The 14,263-nt window shown below is 42.8% G+C and overlaps 1 protein-coding gene across 1 annotated transcript in view; it reads left to right on the top strand.

The window, feature by feature from the left end:
* The window catches only part of ATXN1 (ataxin 1), a 364,853-nt gene that overhangs the window by 178,059 nt on the left and 172,531 nt on the right, over positions 1-14,263 (top strand). The window contains exon 5 of the mRNA XM_081146185.1: positions 13,015-13,075. The gene's annotated coding sequence lies outside the window, so the exon portion shown is untranslated. The remainder of the gene's footprint in view (positions 1-13,014; positions 13,076-14,263) is intronic.

Here is a 14,263-nt window from a genome sequence, read left to right on the forward strand (position 1 = left end):
GTTCATGGGTTGATGCTCAACCTCTGAGCCACACCAGCCGGGCAGGATGTACACTTTTGTCTTGGAAATAAGAGTTTCCGTCTGCCAACATCCCTGCTTATGCTGACTAGACCTTATCATATTGGAGTAGGTACAGGTCTGAAATGAACAGACTTTGGGTGGGCAGATGAAGGGTACTGGGGAGAGGGATAGTTGAATAGGTATTAGGGAATCATTGGGCAGCAATCGGCTGTTTGATATTTGGCCTTAATAGCAAATGCTTACATAGTACTTCCTATGTGCCAATACTGTCTTCAGTGCTTTTAAAAATAATAACCTTTAATCCTCATAACCATTATTATGCAAGTTTTGTGTCTGAGAGCAATGAGGTTAGTCCTTTGTTCAAGGTCATTTGGACCCAAGCATTGGCTCCAGAGTTGGTACCCTGATCATTTACAGTCTCTCACTGCCAGAGGGAGTCAGGGTCTTAGGGGTACAGAGAAAAAGGAAATTCCTGTCCCCAGTGGGCATATTTCTTGTGCAGGTAGAAGGAATTGAGTTATTTCAAAGGTTTTCACCAAATGTACATATATGGTAAGTTGCCGTTGAGCTCACCGTGATCAGGCTGGGAGGCTGTACACGTCACTCCTGAGAAGTAAGGCTTTTCCTCCCAGTCCAAAGCCTCTTTTTGCCTGTACCATGGTTGTATTCTAACTGGAATGTCATTTTCATTAATATGCAGCTACTCATGCACCAGAGCCCTTCTCAGAGGGTAAGCAGAGAGCTGGCTCTCGCCCTTGGTGGCATCACTTGGCAGAATAGGAACACTTTTCCCGTGGCAGTTGGCAAGGCTATTGATTTGCAGGGTGGGATAGCAGGGAAATGTTCTAGACGGCTTTGACATTTGCTGGTGCTAATGAACTTGTCAGCATCTGAACTCAGGATATATGCACCTAAAATGATCTGGAATAGATTTTAACTTTATTAAAGACAATAACAATCTGATATTGGAATCATAAGAGGCACATTTTCCTAAATCTTTTAATGAACTTCTATCTCAAGAAAGCTTCATATTAAACAAAGAAACAAAAAAGGCCCTAAAAGAAGTAGATGTCTTATAAATTCACTGTTTAACTAAAGTATCTATTGATTGGAACGATAATGATGTACTTTTGATTTGTGATAAGTACATGTGTTGAAATCCATCCAAGTCCCAAAAATGGTTGAGGGCCCATGGGAGCATAAAGGCCTGCAAAATCCAGAGCTCATATCCTATGTGGCTTCTTGCTAATAAACATTGGCCTCGTGTCTGTTGCCCAATAGCCTGATTGCAGCACACTGGCAAAAGTGCTGTCTTTCACTCTTTAGGGGAGAAGTTTTCCGTAAAAGAGCTAAAATGAGAAATCAAGAAACTATTTTTAAAGAAGGAGTCGCCAAAAAATAAGACATACATAGTTGGGTCAAATAATTCCTGAGAAACCTTTTTATGATGACCGTGCAGAGTTGTTCACCAGAGACTTCCCCCAACATTTTAGTATGAAAATTTTCACACATACAGAGAAGTTGAAAGAGTTGTACACTCAACAGCCATATACCTACCTTATATAACCTCCTTGTGCCTCAGTGTTGCTGCTTGTCCTATGGGGATCATAATAAAACCTATCCCATTGGGATGCTGGGACAACTAAATGAGTTAACATTTGAAAAATAACTGACCCACAGTAGGCACTCTACAATGTTTATTATTGTTACCGTTATCAGTTATTTTACCAGCTGGGCAACCCTGTGCTTCAGTTTCCTCACCTGGAAGGGAAATAAATAATAGTGCTACTTGCTTTATTGAGTTGTTGTGAGGGTTAATGACAAACTTCTAAAGCTTCTTAAGACTTCTAAAGCTCTTCGAACAGTTCAACATAGTTTCAACTTGAATTTAACCAATTATTAACTCAGTTATCTTGGGCAAAATAGTTCTTTTTTAAAAATATGTTTCTATTGATTTCAGAGAGAGGAAGGGAGAGGGCGGGGGAGAGAGAAACACTACTGATGAGAGTCGTTGATCAGCTGCCTCCTGCATGCCTCCTACTGGGGATCGAGCCTGCAAGTCAGGCATATGCTCTGACCAGGAATCAACCGGCAGTCTCCTGGTGTATGGGGCTATGATGCTCAACCACTGAGCAACACCGGCTGGCAAAAGAGTTCTGTCTTTATTGTCCTCCTCTGTAAAATGGAAATGAAACCATTTTTCAGCATTGGGGGGATTAAGCAAAATAATATAAGCAAGTCACTTAATAGAGTACCTGGCAAAATTTTATTATTAATATTAACTAAAGTTCCTGCTTTACTCAGATTCCCTTAGTTTTTACCTGATGTCTTTTCTCTGTTCCAGGATCCCATCCAAGATTCCACCTTACATTTAGTCTTCGTGTTTCCTTAGGCTCCTCTAGATGGTGACGGTTGTTTTTAATGACCGTGACAATTCTGAGGAGTGCAGTTCAGTCATTTTGTGGCATGTCTTTCAGTTGGGGTTTTTCTCATGATTGCAAAATGACTGATCAGTACTCCTCAGCATTGGTAAATTGCCATTTTCATCGCATTATGTGTATCAAAGATACGTGCTATCGATGTGACTGTCACTGTTGGTGTTGACCTTGATCACCTGCCTGAGGTGTTTGTCGGGTTTCTCCACTGCCAACTTACTCCTTTCACACACACTCATCCCCATACCCCACATCCCCCCTCATCCCCATACCCCACACTCTTTGGAGGAAACCCACACCTGAGGAGTGGGGAGCTGTGTCTACATGAATTATTCAGAACTCTGCACAGATTTATCTACTTCTCCACTTATTTACTAATTCAGTGTTGTCTTTATATCAATGGGAACTCATGCATATTTCTTGTATACTTTTTAAAAAATATTTATTTTTATTTCTTTTATACTTTAGGTTATCCGGTACTATGTTACTTGTTTTGCTTCTCAGATCGTTCCAGTTTGGGCCATTGGCTGCTCTTTCAGGAACATTAGGAACATTCTCTCCTGTTTTCCTTTGATATGCCTCCATCATCGTGTTTTTGTTTTGTTTTTGAGCATTTCCTTCATGCTCATCTTGAATATTCCCTGCCCCAATCTTAGCATCAGCTGTTTCTCCAAGGCGCCTTGCTTCTTTGCATTGGGGAACGGTATTAGAAACCAAGATCTGGGCACTGGGGCTTACAGAAATGTTATGCTCAACAAATATGAGTTCTCTCCCTTCCATGGGAGTGTGGCTCCCTTGTGCACACTCCACACTGCACGTCGTCGGTCACTGCCCTGCTCCTACGATGAGCCAGGCTCCCTGGAGCTGACTGGACACAGTCAGCCCAGCCAGTCATGTCAGTGGATTTAATCAGCTCAGCTCAGGTAAAACTCTGTGCTGTGCTCGGTGCCGTGAGAACTTCCCTCATGGAACCCACCCCTCTAGAATCCAGGGAGGGGGCATTTATATGTCAGTGCCGCAGAAATTCAGAATAGAGGATGGTGCAGTCCAAGAGCGTTTGGAGACAACTGCTTATGTAAGATTGCACTTGAGCTAGGTTTATATTAGATGAGGGTACTAGAAGGAAAGGTGTAGAGGTGTGAACAGATGCCTTTTCAAAAATATTTTTATTGATTTCAGAGAGAGGAAGGGAGAGGGAGAGGGAGAGAGAGAAACATGCATCGGCTGCCTCCTGTACGCCCCCTGCTGGGGCTGGAGCTGGAGCCCAAAACCCGGGCAGGTACTCTGACCGGGAATCAAACCATGACCTCCAGGTTCATGGGTCAACATTCAACCACTGAGCCACACTGGCCGGGCAACGGTTACTTTTTAGTAGATAAGAAGAGGCCTGAAATTAATAAAGGACTTTAGCTTTGGGGGTTTACTTTAAATGTGAAACTGGGTTTATTGATCTTGTTAGGATGAGGGAAATGCTCAGCTTGCTCTGGCTCTAATGAACCAATTGTTAACTTTTCAGGAATTTTGAGAATAAGTTGGCATCATGTTGCTCGCTTGAAATCAGCCATGGTGGGAGTGTTTACACCACAGAAATCTGCAGATGCTGCAAATCAGGCTCCTCTCTCCCTCCAGCTGGTTATTGAACATTTCCTTGCACACCACTGGCTTTGCTACCTAAAAAATCTGGTGTATACCCTGATTCTGAGTTAATTTTTTTCCTCTAGCAGTTTTCTAATATACATTCCTTTAATGCTTTGAAGTTTTTGGCAAAACCTGTTAAAAAAATTTAAAAGGTTACAATGAGATGTGTGCCCTTGAAGAAAAATTGCATTTTACTACTTATTGGTTAAAACTCTGACAGCCAGAAAATGTTGTAGTTAAGTAGGATATTTGGGACCCTCTAATGATCATTCGGTACAGCTCAGTGGGCAGTGCACGACCCACCCTTCTGCCTCGTTTTGACAGTATAAGATATGTCGTCTCCCAAGAGTGGTCATTAGTGTCATAAGCAACATGGCACAGGCCTTTCCTCCTCCATTGTGGTTGGCTTGGCGGTATCTTTCCTTCTTATCGAGAATATAGGAGAAAGCCCCGGCCAGGTGGCTCAGTTGGTTGGCGTGTCGCCCCATACTCCAAAAGGCTGCAGGTTCGATTCCCAGTTGGGGCACTTATGGGAGGCAGCTGATTGATGCTTCTCTTGCCCTCTCCCACCTTTCCTCTCTCTCTAAAATTGATAAAAACATATCCTCTAGTGAGGATTCAAAAAAAAAGAATATTGGGGAAAAAATGGTATCTTCCTTCAGTTGAAAAACCATGACTCAGCATCATTCTGCTTGTAGTAAGGCTTGAATTTTGTAAGGGTGATACCTGAGTAGTCCATGGAACAGTGCTATGCAAATAGGGACAGTTTTCATGAGGTCACCTCTGTGCATGGCGTTTGGTATTAAGTGTTAGGCAGAATTAGACTCAGAGGGGTTATGTTTCAAGAGAGTCAACTAAAAGTGACCACATGTGTGAGCAAGGAAAGCAGGGTTAGAGAGAGAAAGGTTGCGAGTTTTCACTGTCATTCTATGTTCTTTCCTATGCCCACCCCCCCACCCCAATCAGGATGGTAAATTTTCCTAACTGCTCTTCCTACCTGTCATTGGCTGTACTCTTGATCCACTGTGAGGTTGAATCCCCGAGGTTGTGGCACTTGGGAAAGAACATGACTGGCATTCTGGCCATATCACAAATCTCAGGTGTAGAGTTCACTCTGAATCACCAAGCTCTCATATTCCCCTTTACTCTGAAAGATTGCTGACATGGAGGCTCTCAGAGGTTAGCTTATTTTCTGGAACCCTCAGCCAGGTTGCAGTTCCTCAGCTGCCTCCTGTAGACCAGCCCTCTCAAGCATGACTGACTTGGGCCTCCCTGGGACATCCTGGTCCAAACAGATCGCCTGAACAGCTCCCTTAGAGAGCCAAGTGATTTTGGGGTTCTAGTTTTTTTTAAATGTCAGTAAAATATATATAACATAAAATTCACTATTTTTAAGTGTATACAGTTCACTGACATAAGGCCCATTCACATTGCTGTGTAATCATCACCGCCATCCACCTCTAGAATGCGTTACATCTTTCACACGGAAACTTCATACATATTAAACAATAACTTTCCATTGCCCCTGCCCTCAGCCCCTGACAACTACCTGTATTTGACCACTCTAGGGACCTCGTATAAGTGGAATCATACAGTATTTGTCCTTTTGTGACTGGCATATTTCACTCAGCATATTGTCCTCAAGGTTCATCCATGTTGTAGCATATGTCAGAATTTCCTTCCCTTTTGTGGCTAAATAATATTCCATTGTATGTATATATCATATTTTGTTTGTTCACGCTTGGGTTGCTTCCGCCTTTTGTTTGTTAATACTGCTCCTATGACCATGGGTTTACAAATATCTGTTCAAGTCCCTGCTTTCAATTCTTTTGGCTACATACCCAGAAGTGGAATTGCTGGATCATACAGTAATTCTATTTTCAAGTTTTTGAGGGAACACCAAACTGCTTTCTGTAGTAGTTGCATCATTTTATAGTCCCAGCCACAATGTACAAGGGTTGCATTTTCTCCACATTCTGGCCAACGTGTGTTATTTGCGGTTTTGTTTTTTTTAAATTTTTGTTGTTGCTGTTGTTTATAATAACCGTCCTAAGGGTGTGGTTTTGTTTTGCATTTCCCTAATGATTAGTGACATTAAGCATTTTTTCATGAGCTTTTTGGCTATTTGTGAATCTCCTTTGGAGAAAGGTAGTCCTTTGCCCAGGTTTAAGCAGGTGGTGTGTTTTTGTTGCTGCACAGGGGTCTTCTTGCTGCCTAATTAATACACTATTTCAAGAGGCTATTGAGCATTTATCCGGGGTTCTGCAGGGCAGCCTTTGCACGTTTGTAATACCGAGATGAATGCAGCAACTCGCCACTCTGGAAAACTTCACCTGACACTGACACTGAAAGATTTGCCCTTCTTATTGTAAAGGAAGTTCAATGATGGCTGGATGCTGCAGAAATAAGCCATTCACTACTTTTGGATACTGTGTGATACTGTCTAACTTTTTACTAAGTAAAAATATAGTCTCTTTTTGGGGAAATGTAGGAAGCAGAGATTGTATCTTAAAATTTCCCAGTACATTTGACCCTTGAATGACTTGGGTCAGGGGTGATAACCCCCTGCCCAGTTGAAAATCTGCATATAACCTTTGAGTCCCTGACAACTACTAACAGCCTATGTTGACCAGAAGCCTTACCAGTAACATGGTCAATTAACACTTATTTACATGTTATATGTATTATATACTGTGTTCTTACAATAAAGTAAGCTAGAGAAAAGGAAATGTTATTAGGAAAATCATAAGGAAAATACATTTATAGTGTTGTACATATTTATTGAAAAAATTCTGCATAATGAGTGGACACATGTAGTTCAAACTCATGTTGTTCAAGGGTCAACTGTATAATGATATTTTAGACCAAAGATTGACAAATGCTGACCCATCGCCCATATCCCACCTCACCTTTTTTTGCAAATAAAGTTTACTTGCACATAGCCACATCCATTTGTGTAGTACTCTCATGGCTGCTTTTGTGCTACAATGGCAAAGCTGAGTAAAAAAGCCTAAAATATATGCTCTCTGGCCCTTTACTGAAAAAGTTTGCCAGCCCCTGGGTATTCTAGACATTTAAGAGATACCATTTTAAAAACTATATATAATAAAGTGATGCTGACTGCTGACTGTTCACATTTTACTTGAGCACTTTGAAAACTACAAAGCTCACACAGATATAAGATATTACGGCTTTTAAGTATTTACTGAAATCCCAGCTTTGTGTCCAGAACTATGTTTTTCAAGCCTTTGTTATTTGATTGGGACAATAGCTTTTGCACCCAGATCCCCGGTGCTGCCGCCACATGTGACTGCAATGTTTTTACCCAGGCAGCACTTTTTAAAGTCACAGTATCTAATCTCTCCTTTCCTCTATGATATTTCCTATTTATACTGAACTTCGGTGAAGCAGCTCTGATCTTTAGCTGCAGAGAGACGGGGCCCTAAAGTGTAGGGTGCAGGAAGCTTTCTGCCTTCACTCCAAAAATAGCATCCTACTCCCCTCCCCTACCTCCCAGTGCGAGGTGCAGCTTTGCTAAGGCGGTGATTGCCAGTTTGGAATTTTGAAATACTGTTGGTTTGCTGATGTTGCTTTGCCTCCTGTTCATCCTTTTGACCATTCATACAATAAACATGCTAACTGCCAGAAGAACTGTCAAGGTATATAGACACTGTCTTTGAGGAATTTATATGCTGTATTCGGCAACTCAAGAATATTAAACATTGACCTTAAAATACTATATAAAATGCCATTTGATATCACTGGAAATCACACACACACACACACACACACACGCACGCACACACACACACACACACACACACACACGAAATCATAAAGCCAGGAGTGACATCTACCTGCAGATGTTTTCTTCCCTAGAGTGGTAGGGTAGTCATTTGGTACAATCCACTAGGATCCCAGTCATGGGTGAATCTGGTGAGATGTCACATTTTGCTACAGATACAGTATTATCTAAAGGAGAAATAGAATCTTAATAGAATCCATTCAGTAGAATCTTACCTCCTGAATTGAAATTCGTTAGTGAAGTGATAGGCATTGGTTGGCCAATATATTGGAAACTTTGTAGCCCTTTTTCTTTACTTTCTGAGAAGGAAAATTGACCTCTTTTTTTTTTTTTATAATCTAGTAATTAGTATTTTTCCTTTCATATCTGGTTCTCCAACCTATAGTGATTTTACTTTCCTTGGCAGCCACTCCCAGAATACTATCTCCCCCTTCAGTTATAGGATTTAACGTTGAAAGTAGAGTCTGGTGACAGTCCCTTTGGAAATGATTTTTTTTTTTAGTTGATATGAGGGCAGTATTTCCTTATTTTTATATTTGTATGGTTTTGCTCCCTAAGAAATTCTACTGAATTTCATGGTATATATTTGCAGTCGTCACTTCAATTTTTAGACAAGTCTTAGAATTCAGATGTTGCCCTTTGAAGTATGAACAACTTCTCAGAACAATTTGGGGTCATCCGTGCACTTAGTAAGCGTGCCTTCTTATTGATGGTCCAATGAGAATTCATTCGTTTCTGTATATTTTGTATGTCTACTAAATATGCCAGGTATTGGGCTAGGTGTTGGGAAAACAGAGATAAATGATATAAATTTCATGCTCTTGGAGCTAAGTCACAATTTAGTGGTGGAGATGCAGCCTACAAACATTTGTAGTGAAATATGAAAATTGCTTCTTGTAGGGAATTGTACAGCATGCAGTATTAAGTCTGGGGGATTGTAAACTTACTTACATCTTTAAATCAAGTTAGACTGTGGAAAAATTTATCAGATGAGAAACGCATGAATATTATTTATTTACTCTGAGGTAATAATGGAAGAGTTGATGAAACACAATGCATCTTTTATAACCAGTGGCCCCCTGCAAGGCCAGTCTCTTGTGCCACTATTGTCCCTGCACATTCTTTATGTTTGGGTCATTAACATTGCGTTTAGGTCAGATGAGAATATGTTCCATCTGCCACACGTTGATAACTGAAGTAAAATGCTGATGGAGATCATTTAAGATCGTCTCTGTGCTGTTGATTGCATGCTTGTGGCTCATAATCAGAATGATGCAAAGTAATTGTTAGACTGACTTGCCAAGGCTACATTTTGTGTCGCTGCAACTGTCAGCACTTTGGTCCTGCTGTTCTGCCTGAAGAACGCTGGTCTGGCACCTGTTGGACGGCTAAAGCACAACTTACTGCCGAATGTCATGGATAACTTTCATTCTAGCATCCTTGCTTGCTACTCCCAAAAAATAACCTGAGAAAGTAATATCTGATTATTGAGAGAAAGCAAGTGCTTATTTTTTGTGTTTGATAGAATCCTGCGTATCGTGGCTTCTATATAAAAATCCATATGCATGTTACCATGATGTTCATCTCTTTTCTCTTTGGTCATGAAACCCAGACAAAGGTAGCTTGGAATTCTTGCCTTGTCACTTATTGGGTATGTGACCTTGGACAGGTTACTTCTCTTGAACCTTGTTTTCATCATGGTTACAATGGGGCTAATAGAACCTATTTTTACAGAGATTTTTGTGAGGATTAGAAATAATAGATAAAAACTTGGCACAAAATAGCCACTCAGTAAATGGTAGTAGTTAATATTAAGGAATTCAGTGCTTACTCAGGGTGACAGTATACAATAGGAAGACAGAATTTTCCAAAGTCTATAGTTCAAAACTATATTGCAAGTGTGGAATATATAGTGTCAGCGTGGTTTTCCTGGCCAGATCGTATTTACCAGAGACACACAATTGAGCGAGGATGTTAGAATCTAAACCTTGGGATGAACTTTTAGGGAGCTTTTGTTGGGGGTTAGCATGCAAACAGGTTATCTCACCTTTTCATTCACTGTGGATTCTGGTTTCAGAAATCAAACTCTATATTTCTCTACTTTGTTTCTCGACTTTTTTAAAAAAGAATAGTTTCTTGATTTTTAGAGAGAGAGGAAGGGAGAGGGAGAGAGAGACACATCGATGCGAGAGCATGACATCAATTGGCTTCCTCCTGCACACCTCCCACCAGGAATCGAACCAGCAACCCTTCAGGGCACCGGATGATACCCAAGCAACTGAGCCCCGCCGGCCAGGGCTTTTTCCCCGCTTTTGATCTCTCCAGGATTCTCCGGCTGCTGTGTGACCTGGCTTTTCTCTGCTGCCACAGCATGTCCCGTCTGTCTTTCTCTGCTGCTCCCTGCCCATCCCCACGCCCGCCTGCCTGTTGTAGGAGCCGTGTTGGCAGCACTTAGGAAGGGTTAGTTGCATTCGTAACTGGAGGAGGAATGAGCTCCACTCTGCCCATTGTGAGGATCCATCCAGCCCCCAGCCTCCAGTCACATATGTAGGTACAGCACAGTTTTCTCAGCTGAAGACAAGGATGTGCCTTGCAGCTCGAGCAAACTATCACACATGTTCTACCAAACCAGCCATTCTCTTTGAGAAGGAAATTAGATTAGAAATACTAAAACTGCACAAACATGCCAACTCTTAATATCTTCTAAATATGGTAAATTCTGGTAGGTTTTTTTTTTTTTTTTTTTAGGTTTTGAAATTCATATAATGTGAATTTTTAGGGGCACTCAAGAATTTATAGTTTCCAGTTTAACTTTCTGTGTGTCATTGAGTAATTGCACCATGATCAGACTGAAAACAGGGCCACTTCTCTAACTTCAGTCTTGGGATTTCATACTTGAAATAGGCATCTCTATCCATCGTTAGCCCTAGTCTTTAAAATTTTCTCCCCTTTCAGTATATTGGAAAGCCCCTGAATATTATAATTTGTCATATCATTCCCTGTGCGTAAGTGCTAATTAGTATTCTTCTAAGCTACTCTCATTTAAACTAAAGCGATCTTTGTTGTTAACTCTTATATTTATACAATCCGCCTCTTACTATCGTGACGAAAATATAGATAAGAAACACATGCTACCTCACACATAGTCATTTCTCATAAATGTGGACCACTTTGGTAGATTCTATAAATTCAAGAAATAACGCATTTAATGGTTACTTCTTTCAGTGCAGTACTCTTCCAGGTCCTTAAAAAGTCATGATGGAGATGGCTGTATTGATATTAAGAGATTTGTACTTGACCAAATAAAATGTTTTCAGGCTGCAAAACAATATGAATTCTATAGTAGTATCTTATGAATAAATTGTATGCAGGTATATAATTTTACTTATTTAAGTATATGCCTAATATACTGTGTGTGCTTGAGTATAGGAGAGAGCCTGGAGCCATATAAACCAAAATGTTCGTAGTAATTGTTAGTGGGACTTTCTCTGATTTCTGTTATTTGGGTGTTTTCCCCCTTGTCTGTATTATCAAATTGTTCACAGTAAACAGGGTCACTTTGTTCTCATTTGTCTGAACTAGTTTGGGGGAGGGTGGGAAAAAAGAACACTAGTACTGACCTTTTGATAAATTATGGATTATAAAAATCTCCCCTGTGTCTTCCTGCTCTGTGCGGATATGCAGACACTTCGTGCCACCTGGCATTAAAGCTTTTGCTTTTTAAGTCTCTTCTACATGCCAAGCACTGTACTAGGAACTTGAAACCTTGTATGAAGTGGGTATTATTATTACCATTATGCAAACGAGGGAAAGGTGCCTAGAGTTTATGTCACTAGAGTCCCACAGCTGGTATGGGGCTGAGCCGAGTTCAGAATCCGGTCCGACTCTGAGGTCAGTCTGTGGTCTTCATGATTCTTATTGTAGGGTTCTTGTCTGTCGTTAGGATGAAAAGGTTCATATACGTGAGCGGATTAGAAAAGTGCTTTAAAAGGAAAGGTGCTCAGAGATTTTGCCGGCCTGTTCCATCTTTCACTGCTCCTGTCGTTTCCCTGGCCTGTTCTCCTCTAGGGTATAAGCTTCTCCAGAGGCAGACCCTCGGCATCTCAGTAGCCCCCCCACCCCCCCAGCGCAGTCTGAAGGTACAGCCAGTGACTTCTCCCTGGGACTGTGAGGCCTGCCTGTCAGGTTCTGAGAACCTGCCCCCAGTGGAGGTACTGAGGAGGGGGAGACTGTCCCTCCCGCCCTCGTGGCCAGACCCCTCTCTCCCCTTTAGGGAAAGGGAGGGCGAGCGTGGCCTTCATGCAGCACATAGACAATCCCAAATGCTCTGGGATCATGTGAAAGTTGCCTGTCCTGGGAACTAGACTAGCTTTGCCTCACGTCCCCTCCTAAACCTGCAAAGGCGTCTTTAAAACAGTCTGGAAATATTTTAAAACTTGGATCTGGAGCTTAGTTGCTTATGCGATGTAGATTACACAGTCTGCTGCTGCCGCCCCTTATCTCCCTTTGTCTTTCAGGCTTCCTCTCCAGCACGCACATCATCTCGGTTCTTTCCCACACTTATCTCAGGCACCGTGGCTTCCTCGCAGGATTACACAGCCGGCCCGATATGTGGCCCCCAGCGCCTCTCTGCCAGCCAACTCCACATTCCCATCTGAGCCCAATTATGGGTCCCTGTGGGGTCACTGACTTCAGCGGGGGTTGCTTGGAGTTGTGGGTCTGCCATTTGGAAAGGGCAGAGTGCTCTGGTGACTTACTGAGACATCGTCAATCAGCCGAATAGAGGGGGGGTAGACATGACATTTTAAAATATCCACCCCAAAACTCATTTCTCAGGCACCGCAATATGCGTTCTTTGGTCATAAGGTTTGCATCTCTCGTGCTAAAGGAATCACACGTACGATTGCTTTCTGCATATTAATTGTTCAGAGTTCTTTTTTTAAAATTTATACAGTCAGCCACACCGCTATCCACCCACTGTTCCTCAGACATTTCCTGTGCCCCTAGTAAGTGTCTGAGTGCCGGAGGCTGGGATTCCGCATACTCTGCAGGCCTGCATCCCTGTGCTGAGTTACAGAGTGGACTTAATTTTGTTTAAATCTTTTTCTCTTCCAGTTTTCCAAAGAAATTAGTGCGTTTTCTCCGTGCAGAGACGCGAGTCTGCTGTTTTCATACGGTGAGTGATCTTTTGACTCTTTTATGTATTCTTACCCACATCAAAATGTTATCCAGTTTCTGCAATGCCCTAAGAAAAAGTACCTGAGCGAACACACTCGCTAGACGCTTTCTCCCACTTGTAGCCAAGATGTTCTTTCTGCTCATCCCACGTCGCCCTCCCTCCGGAGGGGAAGGTTCGCTCTTGTGTTTTCTGCAGTTTCTTTTGCTGTCCCCTGAGTTACCTGTTACGAGCAGCTACCATCGCTGCTCTAACCTCACCCAGCTGCAGAGAGGTTGACAGAGGAAGCTTCCTTTTTTCAGTGACTGATGCATAGAAACGGGGCTGTGGGCGAGGGAAAACCATCTGTTTTGTGTACATAATGCACTGTTTCGTGAATGCTCAAACAGAGAGGGCGCTGGACGGGACCTTCGAGCTCATCTGGGTACAGCTGCTGCTGCCCTGGTGTCACGTCCCTGGGCTGAGGGCTTCTCAGACAGTGCAGAGCTGGGATCATTGGAGACGCATTTGACTCCCACCGCGTGGTCTCCCCATTCCTCCAGCCCGCCCCTCCTCAGAACTACCTTTAGAATCCCAATTCCTTCTGAGGATACAGTTATAGGTAGTTGGACCTGAAGTAATACCAATAAACTAATGATAACATCCCTCTGAGGCAAGTGCCTCAGGAGTGATGCCGTTTAGCTGTTTAACTTTCTAGAAACCACACTTGCCTGCTACCAGGAGAAGTGGGCGGAGCGGGTACACCCAGGGCGCTTCTGCGATGGACCTCAGCTGAGTGGGCTATTTTCCTCCGTGCGCGTCCCAAACCACTGCATTTGCAACGCCGCACCCCGCGCGGAGACTCGGGGCTGAATCTGTGCCGCAGCTAGTAGCCGGGTGCAGGTGTGGCCCGGCCAGCTGCAGGCCCGCTCGCCCCCGCTCGCCCCCGCTCGCCCCGTCTGCACCTGCAGAGCAGTGCCGAGCAGGTTTCTCAGAGCACAGCGTGAGCTCGGCCAGCCGTCCGAGAGACTGTCAGAGTAACACTTCATTTTTTTTTTTAAAGCTATACTGTTTTGAACATGAGAATTCAGTTGAGGGTTATGATGGAGAATGCAGCTCTCCATCGGAATCCCTGCAGGTGGACTTGCCTGAGGTTCTTTTGCGGGTGCCTGTGCTGGGTCTGGCTCTGGGCCCTGGTCACTTAAGTCG

The sequence above is a fragment of the Miniopterus schreibersii genome, assembly GCF_964146895.1.
Source record: "Miniopterus schreibersii genome assembly, chromosome: 8".
NCBI lineage: Eukaryota > Metazoa > Chordata > Mammalia > Chiroptera > Miniopteridae > Miniopterus > Miniopterus schreibersii.